We start from the raw sequence: 18,036 nt of genomic DNA, 5'->3' as shown, positions 1-18,036 counted from the left end.
GGATAGGGCTCCTGGAAGCTGGGAGAGGCTGTTGGTGCCCCTCTGCTGCTCCACCTACTGCCCACTCGCTCCAGCTTGCCGAGGAAAGGGCTGGGTCGTTGCTTCTTCTCCAAGCCGAACAGGAAGTAGGTTCTGAGACCAGATTGGCCGAAAGCTCACCTGGCCAATTGGGTCTTATTGGCCGGGGGGGGGGGGGGGGGAGAAGCAGGAAGACATTAGTGAATATTAATTTTCTAATGTCACACAACTGGGAGGGCTCAGCGTGCAGTGCTCACCCTTTTTTGAAGCCAATTGGAGCCTCAGGCTCCAATCATGTGCTTCATGTTAGAATATTATTCCAAATTCATAATTCAGCACTTATAAGTGTTATATTATATTCATGGCAAGCTTGCAAAATATATATTTGGTTTTCTGATTAATCATAATATAAATACAGTATGAGTGAATGACCTTGATCAGATGTTTGGTCAAATAGACTTTCAGCTTATACTGAGTCATTAGAATGCTAGATAATTCTGGTGTATGTAACTAGCTGGAAGAGAACACATGTAAGGTATCTGGTATCTTGGTATAGAATGTCATGGGAAGTCAAGAATAGTCAGGATCTATGTAATTAGAGGAATAATACATATATTTGTTTAAATACTTGTCAATCAAAGTCCATATATGACTCTGAGTTAGTACCTCCTCTTGTATGGCATATTGCGTGCCATACAAGGTTTTGAGTTTTGTGAAGTTATGACATCCACATGTAACATATAAAGCCAAGACTTCGATAGTCTAGAGACACACACACACACGCACACACAGGGAAGGCTGACCAATGTTCAGTCAATTCCACATTCAGAGTCTATTCATATACCCTTTGATGAATTGGAATAGCTGACTTCTTTCAACAGCTGAAGACAACGTCATTTCCTGCTTCTCCTTACACACACAAAAGATCATTGAGGAAAAGCACACGGGAAGACACATATGCAGGAGCAGCCATGATTGCAAGGTTAATAAATTTTTCATAAGTATTACTTCTATTTCATATATTTTTACCTACACTGAATTGTTATACATTTTACATTGTATTTATAATGCCAACTGTGGGACAATAAACTCACACTTTGTTTTTAAGTCTTCAATATTCTTCACTTCACAAAAAAAAAAACCCATTGAAATCCATGCGTCTGATAACCTGTGTGTAGGTTAAGGGTCGGGAGCATGCATTAGGGGTCGGCGCCCCTGCACCCCTAATGGAGCGGCCGCCGCAGGATTACGCCATTCTTTGTCCATTATCCCATTTATATGTTTATACAGTATCATGCTAGAGTTTAATAAAGGTGAAGCCACAATACACATAATAGATGCAAAAACGTTTTTAAAATATATATCTGAAGCGAATGACTTAATAATACAAATGTATGGTATAGGTACACTGTACTGTTTCCAAGGTTATATTTTTTTTCACAATTTTTTTTTATTGAAAAGACCATATTGTAATGCGCACAGAAAATGAAATGGATTGTATAATATAATTGAAAAACAAATGGAATAAATAAACAAGCAAAAGGATTGTTTGCAAAGATCACATTAGGATTAAAGCTAAAAATTTGATATGCAAAACAACGTATACAATGACAATGTTGAGAAGAACATTATATTCTTTAAAATTACAGGATTTAATGTGTTAGCTCAGATTAGTAACATATATGAGCGGTGTGGCATATGTCATTTGTTATAAGATATTTGGATAACTTGGTAAATAAAGAAATGAGAGTAGCTATCAAGAGAGCTGTACTAAAAGGCAGGTGTTCAGTAGTGATCTATATCTATCAGACAGTATAAAAATATTCCATGCTCGCTAGGTGTTGTGAAAGAGTGAAGTGGATTCTCTGGCCATTGCCAAGGTCTCTTTCATGGTGTATACGTTGTTTACTTCCGTCAACCACTCTTTAACAGTTGGAGCTTCTTCAGACTTCCAATAGCGTGGTATTATTGACTTATGCCGCGTACACACGGTCAAACTGTTTGACGTACTTAGTCCGTCATACAATCCGACGGACAATCCGGCGTACTTTCCACTGAACGGACTTGACCACACACGGATACACAAACAGTCCGACGAAAGCTTGCGCGATGACGTACAGCACGTACGACGGGACTAGAAATAGGAAGTCCAAGACACAGCAAAGCCCTGTAAATCCTTTCTGGGCATGCGCCATTCTTAGTCCGTCGGACTAGCATACTGACGACCGTATTGTCCGCTGAAACCAAAGTACGACGGACAGATTTTTGGAAAAACCAAAATTCTTAGTACTCCGGACTGCACGCTGAAAAAGTCCGCTGAAGCCCACACACGAGCGGATTGTCCGCTGAAATGTGTTTCAACGGACTAAGTAAGGCCGCGTACACACGGGCGGACTGTTCGCCCAACTTTGTTCGTCAAACAATCCGACAAACAGTCCGCTCAAAATTTGCATGAACGGACTTGACCACACACGATGAACGAACAGTCCGCTGAAAGCGTGCGCGATGACGTGAACGGCACGTACGACGGGACGAGAAATTCGACGTCCAATACACTGCAATGCAACCTTCGCCGTGTAAATCCTTTCTGAGCATGCGCGAAACTTAGTTTGTCGAACAAGCCTACACACGAGCGGACTGTCCGCTGAAACCAAGTTTCAGCGGACTGTCTTACGGAAATTCCGAAAAACTTTGTTCGTCAGACTGTCCGCTGAAACTGTCCGCTGAAGCCCACACACGAGCGGACTGTCCACTGAAACACTGTTCAGCGGACAAAGTTGGGCGGACAGTCCGCCCGTGTGTACGCGGCCTAAGTCAAACAGTTCGACCGTGTGTACGCAGCATTAGCAGCATTTAAGAGGTGTCTCTCCAATGAGTATTTGTATTTCTTAAAAGAGAGAGGCTTGATGTGGAGCGAACAGCATGCCATATTCAATGTCAGGTTAGTTGATGCAATGTGTGAGATCCAATTCTTAATTTGTAACCAGAATTTAGAGCTTTTTGGAGAGTGCCACGACATGTGAATAAAGGTACCTTTGTCCTGGTTGCATCTCAAGCATAAGTCTACCATTTTTTTTTATTTTAGCATAGCATTGACTGAGCACTATAGGAAGGCAACTATTTAGATAACATAGTCATTACATGTACTATGTCTCTTTCTTACTTTTTTTTCATCATAGGACCCGTCTCATGGGCCTCAGCTGGTCCTTTTCTCTCATGGCCCACGTGCTTTGATCCCGCTTTGATGATTTTTTGGGGCTCATGATCATAGTATTAAATATACTCGGTTTCCAATGGGTGATGGCGGTCTCCTGTGGCCACTGTGTTGATTATGACACTGTTTTTAATGCCATGGAGTGCGCTATAGGCATCAGATTTTTGCAATTCTAAGTTGTGCATTTGATAAAAAAAATTTGTAACATCACACTATTCATTAATGGTATGTATAGGCATCTAATTGTTTGTACTTACTTTATAGAGTTCTCTATATCCTATCTACCCCTGAGGAAGGAGTATCTCTTGAAGACTCAAAAACGCGTCAGGTGAAAGATTCAATTCAAATACCATCTATTTCAATGACTTGCGATATCAGTTATGGTTGATATGTACACTCCATGATACATGTTTTTATCTTTGTATTTTCTCAATAAATATATGATTATGTTTCTAATCTAATTGATTGTGATTCATACCTAAGTGCCGCTAAAGTCCTACCCAAAGGAAATTCTCTTTTGTATGATTATATTTGGATGTTGGCACTGTGAAACCATCACTGCTACCCTTAAATTCTATATAGACAATGGAAGGCAAGAAGTGGGGTTGTTTGATTTTTGGACGGGATGGCTTTGTTGGTCATTCCTGGATGCAAATCTGGGTTATTCGCCCTTAGGGTCAATGGGACCAAACTACTAGGAGAGTTTTCGTTGTCAGAGATTTGTGAACAATTTCTGGTGTTGTGTTAATCAGTAGACATGTGCATTCGTTTTCGTCCGAATGCATTTTCGTCCGAATTTCAGCTATTTTAGTTTTCGTTTTGACAAACGATAACGAAAGCACAGAATCCGAAAAACGAAAGATCCAACATAAATAAATGCTTTATTTTCGTTTTCGTTGTTACAACAGTTCGATATAGAATAGGAGATTCAACGTGACTCTGACAATAACAATCTGTGTCTATAGAACCTGTGGTCGAATGTGCCTAACCTTATCTCTATTAGTCCAAGATTATATAGAGAAAATATTCGACAGAGAAAAAAGATTTGACAGAGAGAAAAGATTCTGCAAGTTACTGTCCTAAAAAGTGTTTGGGGACCCGGGTCCTGCCCCAGGGGACATGTATCAATGCAAAAAAAAGTTTTAAAAATGTCCATTTTTTCGGGAGCAGTGATTTTAATAATGATTAAAGTGAAACAATAAAAGTGTAATATTCCTTTCAATTTCGTACGGGGGGGGGGGGGGTGTCTATAGTATGCCTGTGAAGGGGCGCATGTTTCTGGTGCTTAGAACTGTCCCTGCACAAAGTGTCATTTATACAGGAAAAAAAAACCCTTTAAAATCATTCGCAGCTATTATGAATTGTCGGCTCCGTAATACAGAGAACACTCACTGAAAGTCATTGATAAAATAAATAAATAAATAAATAAATAAAAAAGTGTGGCGGTCCCCCAAATTCAATTACCAGGCCCTTCAGGTCTGGTATGGATATTTAGGGGAACCCTGTGTCAAATTTAAAAAAAAATTGACGTGGGGTTCCCCTAAATATCCATACCAGACCCTTCAGGTCTGGTATGGATATTAAGGGGAACCCCGCGTCAAATTAAAAAAAAAATTGACGTGGGGTCCCCCTAAAAATCCATACCAGACCCTTTATCCGAGCACACAACCTGGCAGGTCGCAGGAAAAGAGGGAGGAAAAGAGATCGCCCCCCCTGCCTCCTGAACCGTACCAGGCCACATGCCCTTAACATTGGGAGGATGCTTTGGGGGTCTGTGACCCCTCAGAGCACCTTGTCCCCATGTTGATGTGGACAAGGGTCTCATCCCCACAACCCAGGCCGGTGGTTGTGGGGGTCTGCGGGCGGGAGGCTTATCAGAATCTGGAAGCCCCCTTTAACAAGGGGACCCCCAGACCGCATCCCCCCTGTTTGAAATGGTAAGGGGGTACAAAAGTACCCCTACCATTTCACAAAGGAAGTGTAAAAAATTGTTAAATAAGACAAACACACTTTTGAAAAATTCCTTTATTAAAAAAAAAAAAAAAAAATTCCAGCAGTGGTAATCCACTCTTGCTATCCAGCGACGGATGATCATCTCTCCGGGGTCCAGCGATGGCTGATCTGAATCAGCGCAGCAAATCCATCCATCTTCTGTCTCCACGGAGGAGACACTGCGGGGATTCCTGCGGCCTGACGTTTGTTATATGCGGAGGGCGGGGCCACCCGTCACCTGACCCCGCCCCCTCTGACGCAAGGGGAAACCCGGGCTTCCCCATGACGTATGGGTGACCCCGCCCCCCTCTAATGTAACGGAAACCTGCCTGTGTTACATTAATATCCATACCAGACCTGAAGGGCCTGGTAATTGAATTTGGGGGATCCCCACGCTTTTTTATTTATTTATTTATTTTTATCAATGACTTTCAATGAGTTTTCTCTGTATTACGGAGCTGACAATTCATAATAGCTGCGAGTGATTTTAAAGGACTTTTTTTCCTGCATAAATGACACTTTGTGAAGGGACAGTTCTAAGCACCAGAAACATGTGCCCCTTCACAGGCATACTATAGACACCCCCCCCCCCCCTACGAAATTTAAAGGAATTTTACACTTTTATTGTTTCACTTTAATCATTACTAAAATCACTGCTCCCGAAAAAACGGCCGTTTTTAAAACTTTTTATTGCATTGATACATGTCCCCTGGGGCAGGACCCGGGTCCCCAAACACTTTTTAGGACAGTAACTTGCAGAATCTTTTCTCTCTGTCAAATATTTTTTCTCTGTCGAATATTTTCTCTATATAATCTTGGACTTGCATATTAGCCTTTAAAATTAGCACTTTAGATTTTGAACGTTGGAGTCCCATAGACTTTAATAGGGTTCTAAAGTTCACACGAAGTATGCTATATACTAGCTCCATCAAATCTTCTTTATACATTCGACAGACACCATAAGCCTTCAAAGACAGATTCGACCGTAATTCATGTGGATTTTCGGACGAATGCAATTTTTGAACGAAAAACGAAATAAATAAAAACAAATTTCGGGAGTAACTAAATAAATAATTTTTTCGGACGAAAACGAAATTCCGAAACAAAATATTTTACTCTGCACATGTCTATTAATCAGAGGATGTTGTTTGATTTTTAAAGGTTAAGGAGTTTTTTGAGCTCTACGGTAGAAATTTTAAGGGTAGACTTGACCATGTGCGTTCTAGGTTAATCCAATCTTTCTTGCATTCATGGCAGTTCCAGTTAATTATTCTTAACAAATGTGTTGCGTAATAATAGAGTTTAAAGTCTGGTAAACCCACACCACCTGAGCTTTTAGGAAGGGTCATTAAGCTTTTTTCCTGCCCAAAGAAAATGTTGTTGTTGTGTGGTGAGTTTTTTGAAGAAGGCTAAAGGGAGTGTAATGGGGAGGGCATGAAAATAATATAAAATTCTGGGTAGCATGGTCATTTTTAAAGGTTCTATATCAATTTCCTGAAGTTGAAATTTGATCAAAGTCATTTTGAGCTTATGGTGGAAATATACAATGGTTAAAGCATCCCTCGGATTATCCTCCTAGATTGTATGTATAAACTGTATGTACATGTGTGATAGAAAGTAAAAGATTATACAAGAAAAAAGAAGGTCACAGTTCTACTTTAGGAGTTACTGATGTTTCTGAACCTTATAGCATGTAAGTGCTACGTTGGTCTGCTCACACTTTAAGTGCCACTGTACTAAAGAACATACTGTACAGAGTCAGTTATAATGATAGCACATAAAAACAATTTTAACATACCCAGTGAAGACAAATGATGAACTAGGTTATAAGTTAGAGCTACCTTTATATCCCAGTAAAGGCCCACCAAGTTCCTTTTACATGTAATAATTACAAATACAAGTTGTTCATCTGCTAGTATCCCCCTATGCTTTACTGCACATGAATATTTTAACAAGAGCCTTCTCATGTTCAAACAATTTGCCGTTCTCAGCCTCTGCTTTTCTCTTTCTGAGACAGACATCTCTGCCCTGCTGTGAAGCACATGCCCAATCTCATGCCACTTTCAGCCTTGTTTCTCATGGTTTTTCTCTTCATAAGATCCCAAATGCCGGCATGCAAGCAGCTGCTTTTTAAATTGCATCATCTGTTGGGATTCTGGCAAGCTAGTTTTTACCGAAAATACATGGTATTTACTTTTCACAGCATGAAGGCTGGTAAACACAGATAATGAGGGAAACATATGGCAACCCAGTACCACTGCATTCATATTTATATATCCCAAAACACTGATCACAACTCTTATTCTGTGGTTAGGGATTTAATGTATCTTGTGTAACACATATTATACAAAGAACCTTCAAGATCTATATTTTATTAAAAGACTATTCAAAGGATAGAACTGTATGTACTGCTGACAAAGTACCATTATTAGAAAATAACAAAACTATTCAGTAAATGAGAACATGGTTGAGGTGCAATGCAGCAAAAACACATATATCATATAACAGCTTAATAAGATAGGTATATGCACAGCAATTTTGGCAAAAATAATATTGGATAAAAAAAAATAAACAATTTTTATATTGGTAAAAAATTGTAAAAATGAACCAGAGCAGAAATTCTGTTTAATCACATTAAGTGCTCTTTGAACTTATTAGGTAATATTTTTTTTTTCTTTTATCTAATTTTGAGAGGGTATGTAATTTTTTTGGATGTATTTATGGTGGTTAATTTAATTGATTTTTTTTTTTTTTTTACTTGAGTTTATTTGTCTTCTTTTGTGTATTTGGCCATCATCGGTGTAATATTTTCACTGTCTATATTTTCTTTCTTTGACAAAAATAAATAATAATGTGACTAAAGAGAATCCATTTTTTGGCACAAGAACATATACAGATAGTTGAAAGAAGCATTAATATTCATCAGGAGCCATTTAAACTCCACTACACCCTTACAAACCATCAAAGCCACCTTCATTTTTCCTTTTCCCTTTACTCCAAAGCATTTTGGTATTTCACATCTGGATGTTGTGGTATTCTAGGGGCATTGAGGGATGTACAGTATTTACAACTGAGTGGTGCATTTTTTTAAGCTATATACTCTGTGTCTATTGGAGTGTTATTCAGAAAGAAGGGCAATGCACATTATTGTACATATAATTGTGCATTGATGTGCATTACAGTAATAAATACATATTGCTGCACCTCAAAGCTGTGAATCTAGCCGTAGTCATCTAGGAAGTTTCCATTATTTAACGGAAAGATTCTAGTTTGAAAGAAGCTTCCTACAGTTATTGGTCCAGAGATGCCCTGTGTTCTTAACACAGAAAACATTATGACTGGAACCTGAGTTCATTCAGACCCAAGATCAGCTTGAACACTTGCCTACTGGGCACTTTTACCCACTTCCTGACCAGGCCAATTTTCATCTTTCTGCACTGTCACACTTTAAATGACAATTGCATGGTCATGAATCAAATGTACCCATATGAAATTGTCATAATTTTTTCGCACAAATAGAGCTTTCCTTTGATGGTATTTAATCATCACTGAGTTTTTTATTTTTTGCGAAACAAATGAAAAAAGATCGAAAAGTTTAAAAATTTTCATATTTTGTTATAAAATTTTGCAAACAGGTATTTTTTCTCCTTCACCGATGTGCGCTGATGAGACAGCACTGATGGGCACTGATAGGTGGCACTTATGGGCACTGATGAGGTGGCACTGATGAGGAGGCACTAATCAGGCTGCACTGATAAGCGGCACTGATGGGCTCTGATAGGCAGCACTAATGGGCACTGATAGGCAGCACAGATAGGTGACACTGAGGAGGATGCACTGATGAGCACTGTCAGGCACTGTTGGGACAGCACTGGTAATCATTGCCCTGATTATCTGTGCCGATGTCCCTTTAACACAAGCCGGTTATCGGCTCTCATTGACTCTCCCCACGTTATCAGCATGAAGAAAGAAAAGCCGATAACCAGCTTGTGTTTACTTCTGTGATCAGCTGTCATTGGATACAGCTGATCACGTGTTAAAGGGCCACTGTGATTGGTCCTTTACCATGATTTGTGATCAGCTGAGTCCGAAGGTCTTAGAGATCACAGAGCATGCTGAGGCAGACATTATCCTGCCTTAGAAAACATTGCCTCCATTTGCCAATTGTTTAGCCAGAGAAAATTACCCATCCCCCTGCCAATGTTTTTGAGTAAATGAGAATCACTGGGGTTGATTTACTAAAGGTAATTAGGCTGTTCACTTTGTAAAGAAAGTTGAACTTAGTAAGTGAGATGAAATTTCACTTTGCAAAGAATACCCAACCATGTGCAAAAAACAAACAAAAAAAGGTATATTTGCTTGCTTGCACATGATTAGATAACCTAAGTCAGAGGAACTTCACCTCATTCACTAAGCATGGGGAAAATTCCCTGACAAACAGAACAGTCTATTTACCTTTAATAAATCACCCCACTGTCATTTGTTAGCAAACGATTACCCTAACAGCAGTCACTTACCCGATAGGACATATTTGTTAAGAGATAAATAACAGCATGTGAGTAGATCTCCAGCCACATGTAACAAACATATGACTGTGTGCATGGGAATGTAGACGGAAATAGTAACCTATAAATAAAACCAACAGAAAAAATAGTGGAGTAAACTTGGCCACGGCCTTTATTATTGGTATTCAATTTATTTTATTAAACAGGTAACCATTCAAAGTTATATAAATATATTCACCAATAACTTAATTACTCAAAACCACCTAAAAAAAGCAACCCAGCCACTACAACTCAGGTTAATGACAAGTATAACCATTTTTTTTTTATTAATCACTCCCATAAGATAAAAGGAGAGCAAAAAAACACATAATATTATAAGGCCGCGACAAGGAGGGGGGGGGGGGGGGGCTCACAGATGGGATCTTGAGGAATTGGCAAAGAGCACCACCTACAGTGGTCAGCTGACCTGAACTTTGGCTATATGACCTTTCATTGGTTACCGAGGCTTGTACCTTTAAACTATAGCAATAACCTTAACTAGCAGGGGATAAGCCCTGCCCGCTTAGCTATCTGCCTAATTAACTACCTGGGGGGCCTTCAAACTCCTATTCTGACACATTCCCATGCGCCAGGTGGTCTTAAAACAGACCTCCCTTGCTTTCATTCCTTCTCCACCTCTTCTTGCTTACATATCTCAACACAAGGCTGGGCATACAATGTACTGTAGTTATGTCATAAGATTCCATTTCTCTGCCATTCCATAAAAGATAAACATATGTTTGGTGGTATGCTTATGTAGCACTGGCCCCCGAAGTAGCTGCTGGTTTTATTTGGGCATACCGTTACCTCACTTGATTGCTTCTCCGTCTTGGGGTTCCCATGGTATTTGGCATAAAGAATGTGGAAACTGACACTGAATCCTCTTTTGGGTTATTTATGTATAACAGAACATAGTCTCTCAATAAAGGGTAGATGGATAGGAGTGAGTTCAGCCAATTAGATTGAAAAAATGGAAGTCTTTAGAGAAAATCCAGAGAATAGAAACCGTTTCACAACTGGACTTAACAACCCCCAGATAGACCTCTCTCACTAGGCCTAGCAGCCAGTGGGATGCTTGAAAAAGTCTCTGCCACAGACTTGTGAGATACACTTGAGCGTTACTGAGGGACGTAGATAAATTTAAAAGAACTGACATATGGTACCAGTTTCTCTCAGTCAATCCTGCGATAGCGTATGAGTGTTGGTCCAGGTTGCATCCTTCAACTAAGCCTCCAGACTCCTTCAGAGAAACCAGCCTTGCGCATGGTCTTCTCCTGAACGAGTCCTCCCCTGGGGTTATTCAATTGCTGGGCCTCTCCCTTCAGATGAGACGGCACCAGACCACCCTTGGATCAGTAGGCCCCGAAATTCACTCTGGCCTGTATCTGCAGTTGCGTCGCCTCAAGCCAGCTGGCCCCGAGGCTCAGGATGCATGGTTCTGCACCCCAGGCCAGGAGGGCCATGGTGCTGGGTCAGGAGGACCACCAGAACTGAACAGACAGAAAATAAAACGAACCCCACCAACGTGGCGTTGGTACCTTAAATACCACCCCCCAGAATGCACAGCAGGAAAACACTCCCACTAGGCTAGTTCCGAGAGAATAGTGGCACTCAATGCACCCAGTTAGACTGCGTTGCTACTCTTGCTGGTGGTGACAGTAACACCTGTGGTCAAGGAGAACCCAGTGCAACTCAGCTGGACTGGTACTGAGACCAGAAATTTGGCAAAATAGTCCCAAAACCCAACTGTGGTTTCAGGCAAATTAACTTTTCAAAAACCATAGCACCTGCTCGTCAGGAGCCAGCACTACACTTACATAGAGTCCCAGTTGATCACAACAATGAGCACTGCACTGTCCAGGCATCTGACTTCACCAAACTCTTCATGGCTTCTAGCCACCAGAGCTGTCTGTTCTCCACTCAACACAACCTTCAATTCGCTGCCACAGTTACTTCTGTCACCAGGTCACCAAAGTTATATGATTTCCATTCACCACAGCTATCTGCCCCACAGAAAACTTCAGTCCACCACCCACCACAGCTGAATAATACCCAACTATCACATTTTAGGCTCCTGCTGTACATAGATATTTCCTTAAGCTGAGATGAATCCTAACTCCTTATTTACATTAAGCTCTGTCCTAATTCAATTTTCAAATATGACAACCTGTCTTGCCCACAGAAGGCCTGGTCAGGAATGTATTTACTTAAGCTTCATTGGTTACCGAGGCTTGTACCTTTAAACTATAGCAATAACCTTAACTAGCAGGGGATAAGCCCTGCCCGCTTAGCTATCTGCCTAATTAACTACCTGGGGGGCCTTCAAACTCCTATTCTGACACATTCCCATGCGCCAGGTGGTCTTAAAACAGACCTCCCTTGCTTTCATTCCTTCTCCACCTCTTCTTGCTTACATATCTCAACACAAGGCTGGGCATACAATGTACTGTAGTTATGTCATAAGATTCCATTTCTCTGCCATTCCATAAAAGATAAACATATGTTTGGTGGTATGCTTATGTAGCACTGGCCCCCGAAGTAGCTGCTGGTTTTATTTGGGCATACCGTTACCTCACTTGATTGCTTCTCCGTCTTGGGGTTCCCATGGTATTTGGCATAAAGAATGTGGAAACTGACACTGAATCCTCTTTTGGGTTATTTATGTATAACAGAACATAGTCTCTCAATAAAGGGTAGATGGATAGGAGTGAGTTCAGCCAATTAGATTGAAAAAATGGAAGTCTTTAGAGAAAATCCAGAGAATAGAAACCGTTTCACAACTGGACTTAACAACCCCCAGATAGACCTCTCTCACTAGGCCTAGCAGCCAGTGGGATGCTTGAAAAAGTCTCTGCCACAGACTTGTGAGATACACTTGAGCGTTACTGAGGGACGTAGATAAATTTAAAAGAACTGACATATGGTACCAGTTTCTCTCAGTCAATCCTGCGATAGCGTATGAGTGTTGGTCCAGGTTGCATCCTTCAACTAAGCCTCCAGACTCCTTCAGAGAAACCAGCCTTGCGCATGGTCTTCTCCTGAACGAGTCCTCCCCTGGGGTTATTCAATTGCTGGGCCTCTCCCTTCAGATGAGACGGCACCAGACCACCCTTGGATCAGTAGGCCCCGAAATTCACTCTGGCCTGTATCTGCAGTTGCGTCGCCTCAAGCCAGCTGGCCCCGAGGCTCAGGATGCATGGTTCTGCACCCCAGGCCAGGAGGGCCATGGTGCTGGGTCAGGAGGACCACCAGAACTGAACAGACAGAAAATAAAACGAACCCCACCAACGTGGCGTTGGTACCTTAAATACCACCCCCCAGAATGCACAGCAGGAAAACACTCCCACTAGGCTAGTTCCGAGAGAATAGTGGCACTCAATGCACCCAGTTAGACTGCGTTGCTACTCTTGCTGGTGGTGACAGTAACACCTGTGGTCAAGGAGAACCCAGTGCAACTCAGCTGGACTGGTACTGAGACCAGAAATTTGGCAAAATAGTCCCAAAACCCAACTGTGGTTTCAGGCAAATTAACTTTTCAAAAACCATAGCACCTGCTCGTCAGGAGCCAGCACTACACTTACATAGAGTCCCAGTTGATCACAACAATGAGCACTGCACTGTCCAGGCATCTGACTTCACCAAACTCTTCATGGCTTCTAGCCACCAGAGCTGTCTGTTCTCCACTCAACACAACCTTCAATTCGCTGCCACAGTTACTTCTGTCACCAGGTCACCAAAGTTATATGATTTCCATTCACCACAGCTATCTGCCCCACAGAAAACTTCAGTCCACCACCCACCACAGCTGAATAATACCCAACTATCACATTTTAGGCTCCTGCTGTACATAGATATTTCCTTAAGCTGAGATGAATCCTAACTCCTTATTTACATTAAGCTCTGTCCTAATTCAATTTTCAAATATGACAACCTGTCTTGCCCACAGAAGGCCTGGTCAGGAATGTATTTACTTAAGCTACCGAAAGGTCTGCTTTAACCTATATAATGTCCCCTACTACTCTAAATATGTATTTATTATTAATCTAAATATTAATATAATATTATTATAAATCGTATATATTAATTTTAAATATTCAAAATAGAAAATTACAAATATAAAGAATAAGTTAGCTCAAGTGTCATTGAGATACTTGTTTGTAAAATAGCCTTTTTGCAAATAACAATGGGTAAATGGTAATTCATGTTCATTGCAAATAAGTGATGTTCTCAATTGATATAAACTCATGCATTTTTGTATTGATAGCTTTGGTTTCTTTTGAAATTGTTAATTCATTGGGAAATTCCTGCTATATGAAATCATTAAAAATTAATTTAGGCACAATTATTTCAGGTATACCGCATTGATTCAAAGATTATATAACCATAAACATTTGCTAAAATGGACAGTTTTGTTAACACTTCAATAAAATCTCTTTAGCGCCATAAAGAGGGCTCCACGTTTTCCATTCATTGCATTTAGTTCAATATACAGTATACTGTAAATATACTGTATGTATATATATATATATATATATATATATATATATATATATATATATATATATATATTTATGGTCGAAGCCCTATGGCCGACACGGATATGAACCAATAGACTTTACCATAAGATTAACAACATGAAATGGACCTGAAGTGTGCCCTGGTCTGATGGTCGGTATACCAAAATAAGGGGGCAAAAACATTCAGGTAGGGGTGTAGTTTTATTCGTTTTAGCTTAATTAGATGAGCGAGTTTGGTGAATGCTTGTGCCACTTCCACACAAGGATTGGAGATGTACTGGGCGAGGTAGGCAGGGTTCCAACTGCTTAGTCTCTCAATGACGTGACTTGGGACCCAGGCCAACATGCTGCCAAGGGTGCTCAAATACTAAAGAGTGACCACGGTATGGACCGGGGTCGAGGTGTAGGCTGCGTAGAAGGACCTAACCGAGAGCGGTCCTGACCTAGCTTCATCAACAAGATCAACCTCGGCCCAGTTGTCGGTGGTGAACGCCATGGCCTGTCCTGTCTTGACATGACCCCAGAGTCGAAAGGCTGTCATGACCGGGTATAGCTTGAAGAGGGAGGAAGTCCAGGTAAACCCGGGGTTTAGGATAGGTGGCTTGCCGGCTAGTGCGGATGGCTGACTGAATCCTCTGCTCTGCAGTAAACCAGCCACAGCGACAATACAATCGGCTCCAGAGAAGGCAAAAAACGATCCTAAGGCATCTGAAAGCCTCATACAGCAAGCGGTCATGCTTAAAAGGAGAAAGAGATCCTCTCTCCCTAAAAAACTGACAGATTATTTCCCCTCACCTGACGAGCAGGGCAGCCAAAATGGCGGCGGCGGCGGCCGTGATTCCTCAGCGCGGTCCTCTTCCTCACAGACATCTCAGAGCTCTCTGATGGCTTCGGGACCCCAGCGCTTCCACACCGCTCAGGGTGAGTGCTCTCCACCTACATCCCCTACAACATCCAGCCCTGCTAAGTCCAGGCTCAGGACGGAGGAGCCATTACATCCTCCCTCAGCTCCCAGCATGTACTCCCTCCCCCCACCGCAACAGGCCTCTGTGCTGGAGTCTTTCCCTGCCTCAGATCAACCTCTCTCAGAGAATACTATGAAGAGCATGCTGCTCTCACTGAGGCAGACACTGTACTCTGATCTGTCCTCAGCAGTCTCATCACTATCTATAGTAGTAAACCAACATGACACTGCTATTACCCGTATAGAGAATAAATTGGGAGACATGCTTTCTGCACATAATGATATAGTTGACGGATTTGCAGACCATGAAGACGAGCTCCAATTAATCAACCTTAAAATCGCAGATTTGGAAGATCGTTCCAGAAGGAACAATATTAAATTCCGCAATATCCCAGAATCGATCCAACAACCCGAGCTCATACAATTTATACAAGCCTTGATGCAGGCTCTTTTACCTGACCTGACTACCCGTGATCTGGAAATTGACAGAGCTCACAGAATTCCCAAGCCGTCGCACCTTCCTGCTTCCACTCCCAGGGATGTATTGGCGCGCATCCATTTTTTTTCTGTCAAAGACAGGATTCTAAACGCAGCCAAAAGAGCAACGACTCTCCCTGATCCCTTCACCAACATTGCATTGTATGCGGATCTCTCAAAAGCAACGATGGATAATCGCAGACAACTTGTCACCATAACAAAAGCGCTCCGAAATCATAATATTCCCTATAAATGGGGCTTCCCTACTAAGCTTCTTATCACGCATCAAAACAAAACTCATGCAGTGCGTACCCTCCCTATGGGGCTTTCTCTTCTGAAACAATGGCGTATCATTCCAGACGACTCGCTGACCCCTTCTGTTCAACTGCCGACCCTCATGGAAACCGGAGGAGATCCCTCTGATGGACATCCTGCGTAGACTTTATCCTTCTCTACAAAGCCACTATGGCTGGCTAACTGCAGTATTCCTATCCAGCACTTGCTTGCCTGTTTAGAGATCCTTGTCCCACGTTGCGGACGTAAGATCTCTCTACCCCGCTTTCTTTTTTGCAGTAATTTCTGCACATTGAGCTCAGACCCTTTTTCGTTACTGAGCTCTCACTTTTTAATCCCTATCCCTCGTCCACACCCAGCTCCAGTTACTCTTTTTTCACTTCTTCTCCTACGCTGCATCAGGCATCTAGCACTATAACATATAGCGCACTTCTTTTAAAGTTGGACTAGCAAAACAGCCCTACATATATTACTACTCTGCTGTTTCTACGGACGTCCATACCTTTATCCAATCCTGAGAATGGCTTTCAAACTAGTCTCTATTAACGCAAGGGGCTTAAACTCCCCTCAAAAACGATCTGCACTCGTTAAGGAGGCTACCAACCACAAAGCTGACATCCTCTTAGTACAAGAGACTCATTTTGCAGCTGCAAAATCTCCTACACTCAAGATAAACAACTATGACCATATTATATTAGCCTCAGGGCCGAAGAAAAGAAATGGGGTACTCACTGCTATACGAAACACTGTACAGTTTACGCTACATCAATCACTTGTCGATCCACAAGGCAGATTCCTAATTATAGTCTGCGACATTAACCAAACTACCTACACTCTGGTGAATGTATACGGTCCAAATACACATCAACTACGTTTCCTCAACCGACTATACAAAAAAGTCACGCAAATTCGAAAAGGGAGGCTCCTCATGGGTGGAGACTTTAACATTATTGGAGATTCCTCTCTAGACACTACTTCTAAACCTAAAACCCAACGGTCCGTACTGAATCCCTTTCTTCAGGCAAATGACCTCTATGATCCCTGGAGGTGCCAGCACAGCAATGAACGGGACTTCTCCTACTTCTCCTCATCACAACTTTCTTATTCCAGAATTGACTTCTTCGTTGTTGATAGACTTACTTTGCAAGATGTAACGAAATCTGAGATAGGCAGTATCACGTGGTCGGATCACGCACCTGTCTCCCTCTATGTGGGAAACTGCAAACTTAACACTGCCCGGTTGTGGAGACTTGACTCTTCTCTCCTCTCGGATCCCAAAGTTATTCAGCTTCTCACTGCTGAACACCAATTGTATTTCCAAACCAATGATCAACCGGGCACTGATAAGTTTGTACTTTGGTCAGCTTATAAAGCTTATATGCGTGGCATTCTAATTAAGTTACATAGTAATGTTAAATACCAGAGGTCGCAGCAAGTTGACGAGGTCCTCCGCCAAATTGCTCTCCTGGAACAGCAAAATAAACGGAAACCCTCCCAAAAATTGACTGCTGAGCTCCTAGAACAGAGACAGAAACTCCGATCTCTTTTACTTTCCAAATTTGAACATAATCTCAAATTGACCAAAGCCAAATACTACGCTTTGGGTAATAAAGCTGGGGCTCTACTAGCAAGACAGGTCAAAGCTCAACGCCTTAAACATAAGATAAGTTCCCTCAGACACCCTACCTCCGACACACTCTTGACAAATCCTCAGGATATAGCTAATGCCTTTAGCGACTATTACTCTTCGCTATACAACCTGGCTACAGACGCAGATACTCCTCAACCCAATGACCAAATTATCCAAAATTTTCTATCCTCAGTAGATCTTCCGACTATAACTGGCCCTCAACTAGAGGAGCTATCCCGTCCATTCTCCTTAAATGAAACCCTAAAGGCCATCAACTCCCTTCCGCTTCACAAATCTCCAGGTGAAGATGGATACACTAATGAATTTTATAAATCTTTCGCCGCCATTATTGCTCCCCATCTTACAGACCTCTTCAACTCTGCTGC

The 18,036-nt window shown here is 41.7% G+C and overlaps 1 long non-coding RNA gene across 2 annotated transcripts in view; it reads left to right on the top strand.

Moving 5' to 3' along the window:
* Positions 1-833: 833 nt before the first annotated feature.
* Positions 834-18,036, top strand: part of LOC143934029 (uncharacterized) — a 54,043-nt gene continuing 36,840 nt past the window's right edge. The window contains exons 1-2 of one of the 2 annotated variants that reach the window (XR_013263195.1): positions 834-1,000; positions 3,497-3,560. This is a non-coding gene — a long non-coding RNA (uncharacterized LOC143934029). Of the gene's footprint in view, positions 1,001-3,496; positions 3,694-18,036 lie in introns of those variants that run through there. The other variant, XR_013263194.1, reaches the window with a different exon arrangement.

Source organism: Lithobates pipiens, unplaced genomic scaffold (genome assembly GCF_037356315.1).
Source record: "Lithobates pipiens isolate NorthernLeopardFrog02 unplaced genomic scaffold, aLitPip1_a1.2 Scaffold_27, whole genome shotgun sequence".
In the NCBI taxonomy this organism is placed as follows: domain Eukaryota; kingdom Metazoa; phylum Chordata; class Amphibia; order Anura; family Ranidae; genus Lithobates; species Lithobates pipiens.
Note: the sequence above shows the minus strand (reverse complement) of the source record. Positions and strands in the feature narration are given on the sequence as shown.